The sequence below is a fragment of the Lactuca virosa genome, chromosome 2, assembly GCF_052849685.1.
Source record: "Lactuca virosa cultivar CGN04683 chromosome 2, Lactuca_virosa_CGN04683_v6, whole genome shotgun sequence".
Taxonomy (NCBI): Eukaryota; Viridiplantae; Streptophyta; class Magnoliopsida; order Asterales; family Asteraceae; genus Lactuca; species Lactuca virosa.
Window position 1 is genome coordinate 308,162,961 of NC_136427.1, and position 12,038 is coordinate 308,174,998.

At 33.2% G+C, this 12,038-nt stretch overlaps 1 long non-coding RNA gene across 7 annotated transcripts; it reads left to right on the forward strand.

Moving 5' to 3' along the window:
- Positions 1-3,784: 3,784 nt before the first annotated feature.
- Positions 3,785-11,386, forward strand: LOC145161610 (uncharacterized). Of its 7 annotated transcripts, none has more exons than XR_013738565.1 (8): positions 3,785-4,292; positions 4,925-4,991; positions 5,062-5,083; positions 5,165-5,302; positions 5,393-5,922; positions 6,055-6,483; positions 6,587-6,626; positions 11,231-11,386. It is a non-coding gene; the product is annotated as an uncharacterized LOC145161610 (long non-coding RNA). The 7 variants fall into 7 exon arrangements; XR_013738567.1 differs by having other exon boundaries at positions 4,925-4,965; XR_013738568.1 differs by lacking the exon at positions 5,062-5,083 and having other exon boundaries at positions 3,786-4,292; positions 4,925-4,965; positions 6,055-6,299; positions 6,380-6,483.
- The last annotated feature ends 652 nt before the right edge of the window (positions 11,387-12,038 follow it).

Here is a 12,038-nt window from a genome sequence, read left to right on the forward strand (position 1 = left end):
CCCCTTATAGACCGACTTCGTGAATGAGGCCTACTAATGGTAAGACTGACTTGCTCTTATACATATATATAAATATTGTTAACTTATAATATTATAAAGTATAAGGGTTGAATTTTAACTTTTAAAATTCTAAGGGCTTAACTTGGAATTAAGTATTCATGAGGAAACTTTACAAATTCCAAAACTTGAGGGCAAGTTTTGAAACTATTCAAAACTATTTAATTCCATAATTTATGTGTTTAAAGTAGTTTTAATTAAAAAACTCTTCAAGTTCCATAACTTGAGGACAAGTTATGGAAGACTTTAAACAATAAAAGAATGTTACTCTTCCTTTATTCACAACTTATGAAAACTTTATGAGTTTTTATGAATCATAAATGTGACTTTTCATGTAACTTGAGGACAATTTACACAAACACATTTTAGAATCAACTCTTAGATTAAAATGGATTGAAAACACATAATCAATTAACTTCTCTATTAATCTAAGCAACTCATATGAACAAAGATAACTCACATCAAACTTTCTCATGTAATTAGCATTACTCTTAAACTAATACAAAACATGAATCTATTGACAATTATCTTTGAAATTGGATTAGCATGAACATTACCACATCAAAAACAAGTTTATAAGTTCAAAAATAGCATAGTGTAATGTTCCTAGTCCAATTCCAGCCAAAACAGTCGAAGATATGCTGTCTGGGGGTCCAATTCGTCGAGTGCATGAACCAACTCGGCGAGTTGGATGAGTTTACACTTGGACTCATCGAGTCCCTTCATGGACTCGGCGAAACTGTTGTTCAGACAGCAACAAACTTCGATTTTTCAGCCAATTTTGCAAGTATAACAAGAAAACAAGCCTAGGCTCTGATACCACTGTTGGGTTTTGAGCATTCTAACACTCCTAAGTGTACATGCAACCCTAAATACCTTGGATCTATGTTATATCTATTATGCATGCAAATATGAATAACCAAGGTATCGTACTAACTAGTATACCAAAAACAATAATCCATAGAAATATAACAAGTTAGAATACATACCTTTTTATGTAGCTTGATTCCTTGATGCTTAAGAGTCGAGTGCCCCAAGCGTGACACATCAAATGGTTCACACAACATCATATGCTCTTGGAAAGACTTAGAGAGAAAATGGAACACATCTTGAAATCGGCTAGCCCTTTCTATCACACATAGTGGCCGATTTTTTCCCCAAGAATATGATCTTTATATAGTGTCACAATTAGGGTAAACCCTAATTGTCATGGCTTTCCATTTCCTTGGATCCATGGATTCCAATACACCATGGAGCATCCATGGAGTATCCTATGGGTTTTAGCCTAACTTGATAATCCATGGAGTCTTAGCCCACTATACAAGTATGGATGATTTACACAATCAACCCATATATTTAATTAGTCTTCTTTTGATCACTTAATTAATTCTAGATTAATTCTTGATCAATACTAATTAAATAATCTTATTAATATATTAGAACTTATAATATATTAATAAACCTTAAGTGTTATTTCTCTCATTTTAGTCTATCCAAATGCATGATGCCATGCAACCCAAATGGACCATGTCAAGTCGGGTCAAGTACATACCAAATATAGTTATGGACTTAGACACTAATCCAACAGTATTGACATACGGTTTTTTTCCAACGTGTAGTTTAGAGTTTTTACATGATTTTAGACTATAAATTTGACATTTTTAGTTTTATATTCATTGATTTATAGTCCCCCAAAGTCGAGATATCAAAACTGGCAGTTTTTAGTTTTTCAGCTTTTTTATATTTTGTGAAAATTTTAAAACATGCATATATAATTCGTTCGAAGTCGGATTGACATGCGGTTTTTTCCAAATTGTATTTAAGCTTTTGTACATGATTTTAGACTATAATTTTGTCATTTTTTGTTTAATATTCAATAACTTACAGTCCCCTGAAGTTGGGATATCAAAGCTAAAAAAGTTCAACTTTTTAGTTATTTGTTTTTATACTTTGTATTCTATGAAAACGTTAACACATATATATCTCATTTGTTTAAAGTCGGATTGACATGCGGTTTTTTCCAAAGTGTAGTTTAGAGTTTGTACATGATTTTAGACTATAATCTTGTCAATTTTGGTTTCATATTCAATAACTTACAGTCTCCCGAAGTGGGGATATCAATGTGAAAATTTTCAAAGTTCAACCCACTAAATAGTAAGTAATTGACAAAAAAATCCGGTTTTGTCGGGTTTTCCAGTTCTAAACCCAATTTATCCGGTTCCAACCTACCCACTTTGATGTTTCCGGGTTTTTCGGTTTTAGACCCATTTTATCTAGTACCGTACTTAGAACCGAACTGGAACCGGTTCCTATATATCGGTCCGGTTTTCGGTTCTAAAATTTTTGTTAACCGGTTCCAGGTTTTCTGAGTTCGGGTACATCTGGTCCTGGTTTGGACCCACTTTCATCCCTAACTGTTTTATGGTAAATATAAAAGGTAGGTCAGAGCTATTATGTACAAATTTTATTCTTGGAATCTACACCCTTTTCCTAACAGATTTTTCTGTTATTATGGAAGCTTCAATGATAGATGGTAATAATTGTGTAACAATCAAACGTGTTCCTTACAAAGACCTTCTCTTTGGTTGATATTCCTTATTAACATTATTGGGGTATTAACTTTCATTAATAATGTATGTGAAGGAATACTAGAAAAGTGAAGATTGTTTAAATACACTTGGGGTTATAAGGAATCTAGTTCTAAGTTATCATGGGTTTGTCATTTAATGGAATCACAACTGTTGTATACCACCTCTTGACCATTGGTTTTTTATAGAATCAAAGCATTGACTTGATCCGCAGTTTCATTTTTTGGACAAACAATGGCTCTAACAGATAACTCTTGAGGTGATGGATTGCAGATTGTATCTGTTAAGTCTACAAAATGTATTAGTGATTCTAATCCTTTGTCTCCTGATTGGATAAGGAAACACTGAGGTATTTGTATAATGTTTGTGCTATCCGGATCATTTGTTTCTTGTGTTCCGATATGTGACAACTAGAAAATTTTGGATCAAGCAAGGTCTAAGGTGTATCTGTGTATAATGTAAAACCACAAGGTAACCTTGTTACAATAAAACTTTGAAAGCCAAAAAGGCATTTTATATATATATATATATATATATATATATATATATATATATATATATATATATATATATATATATATATATATATATATATATATATATATAGGTTCAGGTTCATTTGAGACCAAATCTAAAAATAATTTTAAAACGCAAAATAAAAGGAAAAATCAAAAAATTCTTTTTTTAATTATTATTTTCGGAACTTTAATTATCTAAAAATAATTAAAAAAATAATAAAAAATTAGTTTTTTTTTTTTTGAAAAATAAGTGAAATATTCTACTAGATTTGTCAGATACGTAGAATATTCTAATATTCTACTAGAATATGGAAAAAATGTATTTTTTTTTGGAAAATATATATTCCGAAAATAATATTTGAAAAAAAAATTTCGAAAATTTTCAATTATTTTGCATTTTAAAAATGTTGTTTGTTTATCTACTAAATGAGCGGCTATATATATATATATATATATATATATATATATATATATATATATATATATATATATATATATATATATATATATATGTGTGTGTGTTAGAGAATTGTTTTTGGGTACACGTCGATGAACAACTTTTCTTCACCAATAAAAAGGCTATGGGCGGTCATTTTCAACTTAGCCATTCTCTCCTTTTTAACGCCATTTTTCTTTTGCTGACACCTCCTGCTTCGTTTTGCGGCCAAGATTGCCGCCTATATTTCATTTATTTGTATTTTATAGACAAGATTGTCACCTCATGTTTCCCTTTTATTTATATCTTATCTTAATACGTTTCATTCAAACACCATCGATGCTCTTGCGCTAGAGAAGGCGGTCCGGGACAGCTAATATCCTTATGTCATACCGAACAACTTTCCATGCACACATCGATGATCTCACGCCTTCTTCACCATTTATTGGAGGCGGTGCTCCCGGACGTTAGACGGAGGTCAGGACACTTGTGTGTTGAAGATGGTGTTCTAGGCAGCTTATGTTCCTCCAACATACCAAAGAATACGATGATATTCAAATACCCAAACCCTTAAACATTTTTGGCACTTATTTAGTCCATCGCTTCAAATCTTCTTCTCCAATTGCTCAGAGGTTTTCATTCATCAGATCTTCTCTCTCGTATAAAAGAATCAGTTTGCTACTCTTCTTTCAGGTAACTTGACCTAATTTCGTTGCAGCTGACATGCCTGCCTCATACTTCGGTCACTTAAAGCTTATAATATGTGTCATACTGATGGAAATTCGTTTGATTTTAAAATCCACAACGTTGTTGATATGCAACTTCCTGATTAGGTAGTTTAGTCAATTTTAAATATTTTTCTTAATCATTTTGAAGTTAATTTATTGTTCATCGTATGTTAATTAGGACCAAATTTAACAACTGTTGGCAATGAAAAGTTTGATCAGTTATTATACTCTTCCTCATTGGTTTTTCCTTCTGCTTTGGGCAATGGAAAATTAAATTAATAGCTAAATATTGGCCTCTGCATGTATGTTTGTGGACTCATGTTCTCTTTGCAACTATTGTGCACACCAACTGTTTGACATATTTCTCTAATGGCTAATCATCTTATCGATTTTTGGAGAAAGTCACAAGGATGTCATGATCTCTAAGTGATAGAATACAATCAATATGAAGGAGAAAAAAAATGCCCAAACGCTCTCTCATTGTCATGTTCAGTCTCTTTTCCCCATTTTGTATCACGTTGTAGCTCTTCTCTCCTTATTTCCTCTCCAAAATTCTCATCAAGAGTGTATTTGGGTTGTTTTATCTTATCTTTGCAGTATGGAACACATGAGTTGGAGTTTCTCTATTAACATATTAGGTAAAGCAGCTGCAAGTCAAATCCTGGTAAACTTATCTTTAAAATCGGTTAATGTAAAAATACATGTTAATTAACTATGATTATTTGATTATGCAGGTTCTCCATCATTTTTTCTTCAGTAATCCCATCCACTTACCAAATAAATTATGATTTTCGTTAAGCGATTTATATAATGAAGTCCACACTTCTCTGTTTTCAGGTTCAGTCAATTGATCAACTTGGGGGGTCAAATTAGAGTGATTAATGACTTGTTACTACCTTTGCAATGTGAATTTTGTTTACAAAACTCAGGTTTAGACTTAACAAACATGTACCCTGTGGACTTTAGGATGACCAAGTAAGTTACTTGCAAATGTTTTCTACTCTTCTGATCCTTTCTTATTTTTCTTTATTTATTTATTTTATTTTATTTTTTTGTATTTGAAAGGTAGTGCATAGGACATTTGTGGTGGTGCTTACATTATAAAGAACCAGGTTTACTTTGTACTTAAGTTAGATAACTTTATTTACATAATGTTAAGTTACTTGACATTTGACAATGTTTGAGACGAATTGGATTACGACTCACAATAATGTTAAGGGAGTCGGCTGAAGCATAACTACTATGAAGCAAAGATTTTTCTGATGAAGGTTAAGGGTTTGAAGTTTATCATCTCATTCGGTACATCACAACCATTAGTGATGAATTTCATTACTATTATCAATCTTAACTTTACAGTTGGTCATTTTGTTTGTACGGTCAATGATTTTTTCATGGGACTAGATAAGATCAAAATTATCATCACTAAAGGATTCATGCAATGAACTCTAAAAAGGGTGATCAGGCATCTATTTGTCTCACTTTTCCATGGAGAAGATGAATGAAAGGGGAAATGAGGTTCCAACTTCAAGGGCAAGGGAAATGGAATGGGGTAGGAGGATAAGCGATTGTTGGTGAAGTGGAAAGTGTCGCTAAAGGTATGTGATCAGTAAACCACATCTTTTGACAACCGCAATCTTGCTGAATAAGTACCCTTTAACATCTTTGCACCTTAATTTCTAATTATAAATTCACTAACTATTTTTGCTAATTTCCTATATCAATTCTAGGAGGAGAATGGTAGTGAAGTAAGGGACAACCTTACTTATGGAAACATTGGAATGATCTTGTAATTGGTATTGATAGTGTATTCCTTTCCTATTTCTTTTTGGTTTCATATTGCTCTTCATGTCAAGATATGGCTTTTGTAACAATTCAAATTATATTTCAAAATTTCTGGAACTCATAACTTTGACGTCTTTAGGGTTTTTGCATCAAGGTTTAAAGGGATTGTCAAAGTTCCAAGGCTGCGTTGGTTATTATATATTATATGCTATATACAAATTCCTACAATATTTCTCATTAAAAGAGCTCAACAATCTTGTTTTTTTTCAGTTAAAACCCACTTCACAGTGAATGTTCTTGTTGGACTCTTTGCCAAAGTAATGGAGGGTGTTCTTACAGTTCTAACAATCTTCGTTCAAGTACTTGTGTTGCAGGTAAGAATTTTATATCTTATAGTCTGACAATTGTTTAAGTTTTAATTCAACTTTTTATTGTAAAACTGTTGGAGTATGTTCTGAATGTGCTTACTTGACTCAGGGGTAGCACATGAAACATTTTCCTCAAATCAATCTCAAAGGTAGTATGTAATATTATCATTCTTTTATTTTCTTAAATACATATAAACATTTTTCAATTGTACATTAAACCATATAATAAAAAACAAATAATGACTTAATATAATAGTACATATTCAAAGTATAAATATATCATTTCCAAACTACAATTACTAACCGCATAAGTAACTAATATGATTTATTCTTTCTATTATGAGCAACAAAATTACTTGAAATAAAAACTTAAATTTAAAAATATAAAATGTTATTAAAAACTAAAATCATGTAAAAATAACTTACGTAAAATACCTTACTGATCAATTCTCTAGGGCCGTGATTATCACGACCCTAATACGTTTCCTAGTATATATATATATATATATATATATATATATATATATATATATAAGTGTATATGCATACTGTGAAAATCATGTTTGTAGTAAACACTTAAAAACAAAGCCAAATCGTTGGAACATAAAATCATGGATTTAAAACATTACTTTATAGTTATTGGCCTAGTACCCCACCCCCATTGAGATTTCGGTTGTAAGGAGGCCGAAATCTCCCACCTAGAACACCCTAGGCTGAAAACACCAACCTAGGACCCAACACATGGGATTTTGGTCATGCTTAGACCGAAATCACATGTGATTTCGGTTTGATTTAGGACCGAAATCACATGTGATTTCGGTTGGAGCATGGGCCGAAATTACATGTGCTTTGGTGTTTTCTATTGAGTTTCCAATGAGTTTTTCTATGTTTTTAAGGAAAGAAAAGGTTTTGACCTTGTGATAGGATAATTCATCTTTACCCCCATTTTACCCAACACGTATCCATGCAACCAATGTCATTACCCCTCAAATAACCATGCACATATCCCACCCATTTCTCCCATTTAACTTCAGCCAGAAGGCTCCCTCTTTCATTTATCATCAACCTCTTTCATTTCCATTCATCCTTCTTCTCTCAAAGAACAAGTCCGAGTTCTTCCAAGCTCATCATCTCTAAGTTGGTCCTTAGATTTTGGTAAGCAATTTCGTGACCCTCTAGTGTTTCTATACATTTTTATGTTAGTTTCATCCTATTTACACATATTATTATGTGTTAAACATCCTTAGGGTAACATAATCTTCAAAGAGTTCATCAAATACCTTCAGGTGTTTTAAGCTTGGAATATTCACATCATCACTTCAAACAACCCACCAATCCACTCAAGGTGAGTTCATACCCCCACATTTTCGAGATTTTCATGTTTTAGGGGGGGGGGGGGGGGGGGGGATACAAGTAAAACTTGGTTTACTACTCAAATACTTTCTATATTTCATCTTTATGTTAAGATTAAGATAGCATTTTCATGAGTTATCATTTTTGCTAGTTTATACAAATATTTGTGTTATATTAGTTTTCAAATGCAAAACTACCAAAAATTGAACATGATCTATGTTATGAAAATCGTGAGAAAAATTATGATTTGTGAAATTACAAGGTTTTTGGAAGTTTTTAATAAAATGTAGCTTTTCTAACCAAAAGGAGTACATTCTAGTTATTTCACTATTTTGAGGGTTACAACCCAAAAATATGATGTTTAAACTTACATTCAGAAACTAAACAAGATGACTACTAAGTATTTATATAAATGCTTATATAAATGTTCTTGACAAAACAAACATGATAAACTATAATTGGTATAGTTTTGGAGTCATAAATGTTGGGAATAAAACCCTAATTGTGATTTGATTAACAAGATGCAGAAAATAAGAACAAACACAAATAAAGAAGATATGTCATTGATCACTTGATTTATTCAAAACATGAAGAATAGATTACACTTTCAGAATAGACTAAAAAATCTAACTCTACATAAGAAACCTCACAATGTTTGGCGGCTACATTTTGCCTCACTCTTAACCCTAATTATGAATAATACATGACTATTTATGTGACAACCGTCAATTTCTGGTCAAGTCAAAGTCAAATAAAGTAAACAAGTCAAACCGGTCAACTCAATTAACCCTTGTACAACGCACCATCTTAATACAAAGCATCGCTTAGAAGTTTCACGTGTTCAGAAAACCTACACCTAAATTAGGGTAAGTGATGAAACTACTTAGTAAAACACTATCCCATACCCGTCAGGGGCGTATAACATTCATAACAAGGCTTAACGGGGTTTACACACCTTGCATAACGAAGCTAAACATCGAAAAAGGTCTCAAACGAAATCTCTCCCAAATCTCTCTAAGTATGAGAAATCTCTCCAAGTATGTGAAATCTCTCCCAAATCTCTCTCTATATGATAAATCTCTCTAAGTATGTGAAATCTCTCCCAAATCTCTCTATGTATGAGAAATCTCTCCAAGTGTGTGAAATCTCTCCCAAATCTCTCTCAACTTTTTATAATCACTCGGGGCATCCCGACCCTTAATTTAGTCAAAAACCGCTCGAAAACGGAAGTTTACGCGAAAAACAACTTTAAGGAGCTGAACCCTCTTAAGGAACCGAAACCCCTAAGAAGCCTCCTGGACCGAACAGCCTTAAGAACCGAACTAGGAGGACCGAACCGAAGTTGCTGATCCGATCTGCTGAACCGAACCCTCGCCTTCGGTCCCTTCTGGTGAGTTCGCCTGCGAGGCTCGGACCGAACCTCTTACTCTCGGTTCCAATGCACCAACCGAAGCCTACCTTCGGTTCTAACCCTCTCAAGACCCAACCTTCGGCCAAACTTCGAAAATTAGCATTTTCTTCCCGGTTTTTGACCCAATCTTCGTTTTAAGCCCGTTTTTCGTGATTTTAACGCTGGATTTTCACCAAAATTCGTAATTTAATATAAGAGACCCTAAATATTCATTTTTAATCATATTTTTTGGGGAAAATCCCGGCCTAAGAATAAAATCTATTTGGTGAGATATTTAGGTGGAGTGTTGACTTATCCTTTGGGCAAGGACACAAGTTACCTCCCATACCCACTCCTTGATTATTCCCAGTCACTATTCACCCATACTTGGTCATTTCATTGTCCTTTTCCCACCATTTTTCAAGCAACACTCTTGGTCAAAGGATGGAAAACTCTTATCTCTCCTCACATTTCTCTCATTCTCCACCAAAAGAACAAACTCCATTCTCTCTCTAAATTTCGAGATTTCCAAGGCTGATTTCCAAACTCTTCATCTACTTTTGGTGAGTAATATTATCCTTCATATGATTATTCCACCTCTTTCTACTCAAATCATAGGTTTCTTACACAAACTTCATCATATTTGTGTTAGATCTTCGAATCTTCAACCAATCTTCTAAGTGTTCTTGAGTTGAACACTTTCCTTCTTCAACATTCATCCACTGAAAACCCACAAGGTGAGTTCATAACCCTATCTTTTCATGTTTTTCTTAAGTTTTAAGGGGGGGAATACAAGTTAAAACACCAAGAACACAACTAAACTCATTCATCAGCTTTCATCAGAAAAGTTTAACTCCATTAACGGAGTGTTTTGAACGTCTTAAACTTTTTAGTTTTCAAAACTGTTTTAGGTGAAAATATTTCAGGTTCATACCTTTAAAATGAATACTTTCACATCTCCATAGGAGTTTTCTACAATTTATGGTGATTTTTACAAAACTGCCTATCACTGTAGCTACGAATTTGGACCAGTCTGTGAAAATGAACATTATCATACAAGTTATAGACTTCTAAAAATCATAATAAAAATTATGAACAAACTAGACACATTTTCTAAACCCTCAGAATTTACGGAATCAGTTTTCAACTCCGTATGATTTTTCTATAATTATTCCAAGAACAGGAACAGAAAAGATAAAACTAGAAAATTATTAATAACTCATTTACACTTTGTTACTTGCTGAGCAAGGTGTGTATTATTATGTATAAATACATGTTGGTTATATTACATGTCTTCTACTTCATTATAAAGGTTAACATCATATACAAAGAGGATTTCTACTATTACAAAACGTTTTTGATAAGCTATAATAGGTATATTTTATGTTTCCATTAACACAAAAAACACACTTCGGAAGGTTCTATTCCCACAGAAAAAGGTTTTACACTCACGCACACTACACGTAAACTTGTTAACTTAAATTGTGAGACATTCTTCTCAGTACTCCTAGAGTACGGGTTAAAATTCCTGGTAGTTATAACCAGAGTCTCTTGTTAGGAAAACGTGATAGTTGTGTATAGATCAATATTGGGTTTGACGAACCACACCTGAGCTGCATGCAACAGCTAGACCGGCAGGTCTGGGGTGACAAGTGTCATTATCTTTTTCGACGTCTGAGAAACGTCGTGGCAGGTTCATTCAGTCATAGTATGGTTATAGCGACTCACATAGGGAGTTAACAACACATAAAGTTTATAGGGATTTTTATAAATCAAAAAGTGTTTTATGTCGATTTAAAATCACTTTTTATATCAATAAGTACGGATATTACTGTGCAATTTCGGTCTTGGTATGTAAGACTACACATCACTCTTGTAAGGAAAATATTGGATTTTTCTTGGTAACACACAACACATTACAAAGATCGGTTTCCAAACTCTTCATCTAAAAAGCTTATGAACTCACCAACTTAATTGTTGACACTTTTTCAAAACTACTTGTATTCTCAGGAAACCAACGGAACCAGGTAACCATAAGCTTTTGAGGATGGAACTCTACGGCGTTGAACAACCATTTTTATATCATGTTGTAATCAATCATTGAAATATGTAACACTTGAAACCATGTAACCCTTTTCTGATTATATTTATGATTGGTTGTATTTACTTTGAGCACTATTATACTCGTTGTTGTGATACTATACATGAAGTCTGCCACCCCCGGACGTTTCCGCCATCCTTGGTTTGGGGGTGTGACAATTTATAGGGAAAAGACAAGTCTTGGGCTTCTAACCTACACTTTATCAAGGGGGCCCATTGCCATAATCCATGGAGTACTTTGAAACCCTACAATCTCCCCCTCAAAGTATGGAATGGATGACAAGACTTCAACTTCCAAAACAAGCATCTAGCAAATAAGAAAAGATCTCGCGACGAGGAATATTTGAAGCAATCCACGAATCATGATTCTTCAGTAGTCTTCAAAAATGGGTTCTAGGATATATAAACCAAGCACAGAAGTAATGTTTTTAAACTTCATTTTTTAATGTAATCCCAAAGATCTTCAATAAAGCCAAACCCGCCATAAAAACCCATTTCATAATTAAAAAACCGAATCACTTCTTGTCTTTGAAGAACTCCCCCTCTAAGTCACAATTATCTTCAAATAAGCTAATGATATAAGTCATCAAAAATATCATGTAACAAGCCAAATTTTAAGATTCGTAACGCCACTTGATCGAGAAAATACTAGAAGTCGGAGATATAACAAGGCCTTAGAAGAGCTCGATGAAGAACTACTACTGTAAATGCTATTTCT